The sequence below is a fragment of the Lolium rigidum genome, chromosome 1 (genome assembly GCF_022539505.1).
Source record: "Lolium rigidum isolate FL_2022 chromosome 1, APGP_CSIRO_Lrig_0.1, whole genome shotgun sequence".
NCBI classification, from domain to species: Eukaryota; Viridiplantae; Streptophyta; class Magnoliopsida; order Poales; family Poaceae; genus Lolium; species Lolium rigidum.
Window position 1 is genome coordinate 362,913,257 of NC_061508.1, and position 7,140 is coordinate 362,920,396.

General features: G+C 42.7%; 1 long non-coding RNA gene across 1 annotated transcript; it reads left to right on the top strand.

The window, feature by feature from the left end:
- The first annotated feature begins 3,308 nt into the window (after nucleotides 1–3,308).
- Nucleotides 3,309–4,055, top strand: LOC124684743. The gene is made up of 3 exons (XR_006997137.1): nucleotides 3,309–3,419; nucleotides 3,570–3,618; nucleotides 3,980–4,055. It is a non-coding gene; the product is annotated as an uncharacterized LOC124684743 (long non-coding RNA).
- Nucleotides 4,056–7,140: the final 3,085 nt, after the last annotated feature.

A 7,140-nucleotide genomic window follows, 5' to 3' on the forward strand; every position in this document is an offset into this window, starting at 1 on the left:
CTACGCTTGATTTGAAACTGCACCCATGCTTCATATGTGTAATCATGCTTGTTATATCTTCTATATATGCTTCCTAAGCAAGATGCACTGCAATGAGCTTCGTAGTTTGTATGTTTTTTACAATTTTTAAGAGATTTTTTTAACACTACTAAATACTTCCTATACTTTTCATTTGTGCTCCAAATGATGTCTGCGATCACACGGTAATTATCATGGATGGCACATACGGGTCGCGTAATTAACTTTTGAAGTGCAAAAATTATTCAAGCTGGGACGTTCATGCCACCTAACCGTGTTTTAGCTATTCTTCCATTTCAGTCCACGCTTTTCCAACCATGAAGGAAGCCCAATCTGATTTTGTACTGCTGAATCGTTTGTGGCATGTTGGATTGAACTTGGTGGAAGCGAGACATCCATTTCTTACGAAGCGAGTCTATCATGGTAGAAGTGTGTGGTTGATGAAAGCAATTTTCCATTTCTTTGGAAGCAGATTTCCAATAATTTGGAAGCAAATTCTTATGTAGTTGAAACATATATGTAATCGCTAGATGTGAATATACATTTTTGTATCGATGCCAACAAATTCCAATTTTATATCAAACATTTGTCTAATTGATGGAAGAATCACATGGTATACTGGAACAAAATTGCGCTCATTTGTATTTGTTTTGAAGCATATCCCTAATTCATTTGAAATTTGTGTACTCGGGAGAATGATTTTTTTACGAAAGAAATTTGTATTTGGCTAGAAGAAATTTTAGTTGATGGAAATAACACTATAATATTTCAGAAACAAAAGTTTCTCCTAGATAAGAAATTTTCTATTATAAATCAAAGTAAGTGTGGTTCACCATCAGAACAAAATAGTTGGTAGACTGAAGCGTGAATTTGCGGCAGAGAACACAAAGCATTCCATAAGCAAAAGTTTAAAAAATTATCCACCTCGTTTCAAAAAAACAATCCATAAGCAAAAAAAAAAAAAATCTGTCACGTTGAAGCAATTCCTAAGATAACAATTTACATGGAAGAAATATTTAGTTCCTAAGGAAGCATTGTTCGGAAGGAATGAAATGGCGTGACTTCAAAACTAAATTTGGTTGATTGAGTAGTTTCCTTAAAACACACCATTTTCTTTGGATTAATTAGCTTCCATATAATCTGCCATAAAGCATTTACATTGCCAATTATTCCCACGTGATTTGTGGGAGTTGTTACGGAAATAGTCACGGTTAGTGCTAATTCAAACAACCCGGGCGCTCCTATTGTTTCTAGTCTCATCCGATGCTCAGTTGATCCAATCCAACGTTAGACTAGTGGTCCGATGGGAAGCGAGGGATCAGCATCCGGTCCCTAGCGCTGCCCCTTACGGTAAACACTACATATCAGGGTCCGATGGGAAGGAAATAATCGGACTAATCCAACATCGTCTATCTTGTTTCCATTGAACGACGGAGATTGGGTGCTGGGCCTTTTTCCCGTTAATAAATGAATGAACGCGTCTTCTGGGCCATAATCCCAAATTTTTTGGTTAGTTCCTGATATTCCGCCCCGCGTCCCCAAAAGGCCTCCTCAGAATCAATCCCTGTCATCACACCGTCCGTTCATCCTCGTCGCAATGCTTTCTCCCCACCATGACACCTCCACCTGCAGGCCCTCCACCTGGTTTCATGGCGACTCCATCATAGTTGGCACGTCGCTCACTGATTCTTCCACCGGAGTGTCTGCCGGCCTTCTCCACCGCGACGTCGGATGGTAATACATCACCACGCACCAAGGGGAACGTTGCTGGGACAGCTCAACTCGGCACCCGCGGCAGCAGGTTCGGCAGGCTCCAACAATGAGGCTCCTATTCCTAATTTGCCAAAGATTTTATCTATATTTAGTTGCTCGCGTTCCAACAATCAGGCCGAAGCAGCTACTGCAGGTTCCAACAATCAGCAACAGCCAATAGGTGCGGCAGGCTGCAATTATCTTTCAAGTGGTCGGTCGTGTGGTCGAAAAAAATGATTGCTAAAGAGATCTAGCGCTTCATATATGTGCGGTATGTGCTTCTTATGCCTACGCTTGATTTGAAACTGCACCCATGCTTCATATGTGTAATCATGCTTGTTATATCTTCTATATATGCTTCCTAAGCAAGATGCACCGCAACGAGCTTCGTAGTTTGTATGTTTTTTACAATTTTTAAGAGATTTTTTTAACACTACTAAATACTTCCTATACTTTTCATTTGTGCTCCAAATGATGTCTGCGATCACACGGTAATTATCATGGATGGCACATACGGGTCGCGTAATTAACTTTTGAAGTGCAAAAATTATTCAAGCTGGGACGTTCATGCCACCTAACCGTGTTTTAGCTATTCTTCCATTTCAGTCCACGCTTTTCCAACCATGAAGGAAGCCCAATCTGATTTTGTACTTGCTGAATCGTTTGTGGCATGTTGGATTGAACTTGGTGGAAGCAGACATCCATTTCTTCCGAAGCGATCTATCATGGTAGAAGTGTGTGGTTGATGAAAGCAATTTTCCATTTCTTTGGAAGCAGATTTCCAATAATTTGGAAGCAAATTCTTATGTAGTTGAAACATATATGTAATCGCTAGATGTGAATATACATTTTTGTATCGATGCCAACAAATTACAATTTTATATGAAACATTCCTCCTATAAAAGCTCCAAGACTACCCTCTCAACCAGGCCATCTGAAAGGGGCAAACGAATCTGGTTCGTCCGTTCTACCCTGCACAGTAAAACCTTAGTCCCACTTTTCACCACAGCCGTTGGATGCATCAAAAATTTCCTCACCTGTTGGTTTTCTTAGATAGTCCATGACGAGTGGGACCAGCTACTTGCGGGACCGGTAGTTTGAGACAGCCATGGGCTCTCGTTCGTGTGCACTTCCTATGCGCGTGAGGTCACAGGGTGAAAACCCTAGATCGGCCACCACTCCCCAATCGCAGGCCTCTACTCCTCCTCCAATCCCCACCTGCTCCTCTCCTCCCCCAATCCCGCTTCTGCTCGTCCAATCCATGCACGGGAGCAGTGCTCGAGTGACGAAGGCGGCTGGACGCGGGAGCCGGCGGCGGCAGGGCCCGCGCGCCTAGCGACGGACGTGGGAGCCGGCGGCGGCAGGGCCCGCGCGCCTAGCGACGGACGTGGGAGCCGGCGGCGACAGGGCCCGCGCACCTAGCGACGGCGGCGGCTGGACGCGGCGGTGGCAGGTAGCGCGCGCGCAGGCGGCGGCGCGTCCACTGCCGACGGAGCTCAAGATCTCCGGCCGCTGGACAAGGAGGGAGGGAGCATCGCCGCCTCGGGCTGCTCGTCGACTCCTCGTATCACCTGCTTGTCCACCACGCCCCTTGGAGTCGCGAATCAACAGCCCTCCTCTGCTCTATCCGTGCTCCTGGAGAGGCTGAGGTGAGCCTGGTTATCCCCTCCTCTTCTCTCTCCGTGCTCCACTTTCTCTAAGATCCTGGACCAAAATTTCTGGTGAGCTCCTCCTATTTTGTGCCTGCATGATCTAGGATTTTCTCCCCTCTTGAACTGTGTTGATGCCACTGTTTGCAGATTCGTGTTTTTGTTGCGTGTGCTTCCAGCCTGTGTGCAGGTTGAGCTGGTAACTCCCCCTCCCCATATTTACTTGTTCAACTTTTTTGGTATATAGGTTGTCTGATATTGTGTGGAACTGGAGCTCTTGTTATCTAAGATTCTCTCTCGACCTGATGTGGGTATTGGCATGGAAATCACTTCTCCATGTTTAGGTTCTCATGGTCAATTTTTCATGCACACTTATTTCTGAAACTCGCTAATTAACACGCCATGTTGGGGCTGAGCTTTTGTGATGAGTGGCAAATTTCATAAAGGGTCCAAATAGTTATTCTTCAGTTTTAGAAGTTTTAGATTGTTTTATTCTTAGGATTTCTCTATGAACTTTTCCTCTTTGTAAAGATTCTGATCGTCTTTGGGGCTTGATGCAGGTGGTTCAGATGATTAATGGGTTTTTCTTTGTATGCATAGAAGGAAAAGGATATAGGACATGCTCTGGCCTTATAGAATCTATGGTATCCAACCAAGGTATTTTACCTATCCCGTATCCATATCATCGATATTTGGAGTGGTTGCTTGCGCTGTCAGGGCAATGAAGGAATGGTCAGAAATATTTGGACTGTGCAGGAAGAAATGGTTAGAAAATAATGGACGGCGGTGGATGATTTTCAGAGCAACCTCACCTGATGGATAGTGGTGTCTGCCGAGTGACAAGCAAAAGGTACGAGCTCGTGTTGTTATTGGAGATCAGTGTCTGCCACGACGACGCTCGTTTCGGTGTGTGGTGGCAGGTCTGCTCGGTAGATTATTTTTTGGCGGCCAATATAGAAATACTAATTCAGAATTAGATAACAATTTAACTTTTAGTGTCCAAGAATTACAGAAATAAACTGGCATATCTAAATACAGATTTTCCAGTCCTTTGATTCCTTGCTTCCTGTCAAGATCAATTTGGTTTTGTAGTGTGATTATTTTTATTAGTACTGTGGGCAGGAGCACAAGGAGGATCAGTGGATCACTCCTCCTTCGTATATGTTCTATTTAATGTACGGAATCCAAAATATATTACCCTGCCATGGCCAGTACTCTCTCCTTGTTTCTGATTAACTGCATTGTAGGCCGCAACAATTGATGGATGGCGAAGGCCGCAACAGCTCGACTCCTCTTCTCTCTCCCGCCAAGAAGCACCAGACAGCTGGGGAGGTTCCAGACCTTCATGCAGGTACTGACCTCCTAAGCAATTTCGTCAGCTTAAATACATTGGGAGTTAAGGGTTAAGTAAATTTTGTATTGGGTCGTTCATGCAGGTAAATGATTTTTTGGGTTCATTGGTGCGCTGAATGGGTTTTAATCATTTTTTTGGATCGTTTGTGTAGGTAAATTGGTGGCAATTAGCAACAATGGACGAGGACATCAGCTGTGTGCGTCCATTCTACTTCTCCCCCCCTTCAAGAAATTTCAGGAATTGCAGAGAGATTAGAGCTAGGTCACGCTCATGTGCTCTAGATCTGCATATATATATTTGGATGTGTATTGACTATTTCTAAATTTTCTGGTGATATTCTCCATAAATGCATTCATTAAAACTGTCGATGTTGATGATGGTTCGCTCTTGTTTTTCAGCTTTGGCATGGAGTTGAGCAAAAGAATAGTCACGAGGAATTTGGGTCTTCTAACTTGCAGCTAGGGTTTCGGTGTACAGAAGATTCTTACCAATGGTGATAACATGCAACATGTGAGTTCATATTTTCCGTGGCTTGTACAAGCAATCACATCTTCCACACCGATATTTCCCCATCTCTTGTACTCTGTTGTCTCCACACACTAATTTTGCTTGAATATATATCTCCTCTCTTCAGGCTACAGGCAGGAAATACAGTGGAGGGTTGCTGCTGGAGCTTGGCGTGAGTTCTTGCGGTGTCATGGTGAGGTGATTAATAGTATACATGCAATTTTTCTCTCTTTCACTAATCCTTTGTTGTTTGTTTTATATGTGTGACATAATGCTTACTTCTACCTCTAGCAGGATCATGTAATTACTGTCAAGAATGCTGCCATTCGCTGATTGCAACTAAATGTATAGATGAAAGGCCCTTTGTTTTAATGCTATTGATGCATCGCAAGTTGGTGAAACTGATTTTTCTAGGTGGATGCAAAATTAGGTGAGTTTATCCTGAGGCAATGCTATATGAAAAAAATCTCTACTTTCCATAATGACTTTTTAGCGCTTTGCATATTGTGTAGTTTGTTTCTGTTATACATTGGGAAAATATTCAGTCCTTTGAACCAAGTTCAAAATTGCTCATAATAAATCCCAGTGGAAAATTAATATACTTTGAGTTCAGACAGTCACGTAACAAATTAATATGCTCATTGTAGTAATTTTTTGGCAGGATTGAGTTTTACCCGTCTTTGTTCTCGCTGCTCTGTCAAGGTTTGCTTACGCTTGCCTGTGTAAAGTGTATGCTTGCTCGTGTCACACCGAAGCGGGATTTTTTCTTGTTTGACTTTGTGTTCTTGACCTCGGACCATGAGGTAAAAGAGTGATACCCTTTATTACTTGTTGATAGTCGGTTGTAAAGCATTTTGGGAAAGATTTTTAACTCCATAAACGAGATCGATAGTCACTTAATGCCAAAGCATTATGTGTACATTGGCATGTTAGTCATTCGAGTTACCTTTAAACAAGATCCGTTCTTGAGCATGAGTAAAGTTATAATAATGAAAACGAAACTCGAGTTCTTTGGAATCCATCGTATTGTCTGCATGCAAGTATATCAAGTCCATTGTATGAAAGGTCAATTGATGTTATCTTTGGCTTCAGAATTGATTTATGCAATTTCATGACTTGCTATAAATGGTAGGAAGGGTTTCAAGCAGAACAATCAACTTAATGATGAGGTCCCGTTGATTTTCACTTTGGCTTCTCTTTTTGTACAATACTTGCAGTTGCTATTTGGACCATGGTGGATTCAGCGCCCTTGCTGCAGCCTACGGCTCTCCCCTTGCCCCTTTGTCGAAGCCATCGGAGAGGACAAGGCCACCAACCCATGATGGCACTCACAGCTGCCCAGGTCTGCACTTCACCCTCTGCTATTTCTTTCATGCCATGGATACAGTTTTTCTTTGTGTCTCAAGGCTACTCTCATACACCATCTCTTGATTTAGGCCTCCCTGGTCCTCCCTCACATGTCCTTATACTGCCTTCAGTGGCACCACTCGAGATCAATGCCATGAGGTTCAGATCTTTTCTTGCTTGGATGCTTGCCATGTTAGGGATTGGTCATTTCTCTTACAGGTCTTTTAACTGTTTAATAATTGTGTCCTTAATCATGAGTTTGGATTTAGAATTAGAAGTTGCATACGTGTTTTTTGTTGTGACAAAGTTCATTTGATGTTTATTGATTCTGAAACAAATAATTGGAAATTATGTCTTGATGACTATTTGCGATGCTACTGTTTTAGTTAACAGACACATTATATTGGAGTGGCCTGGCAGCAATAGCTTAGTCCATTGCTCATCTTAGCTCAAACTAAAATCGATTGTGTTGGCTAGAATGTAAAATATGTACTATTAATCACCTAAGGTGAG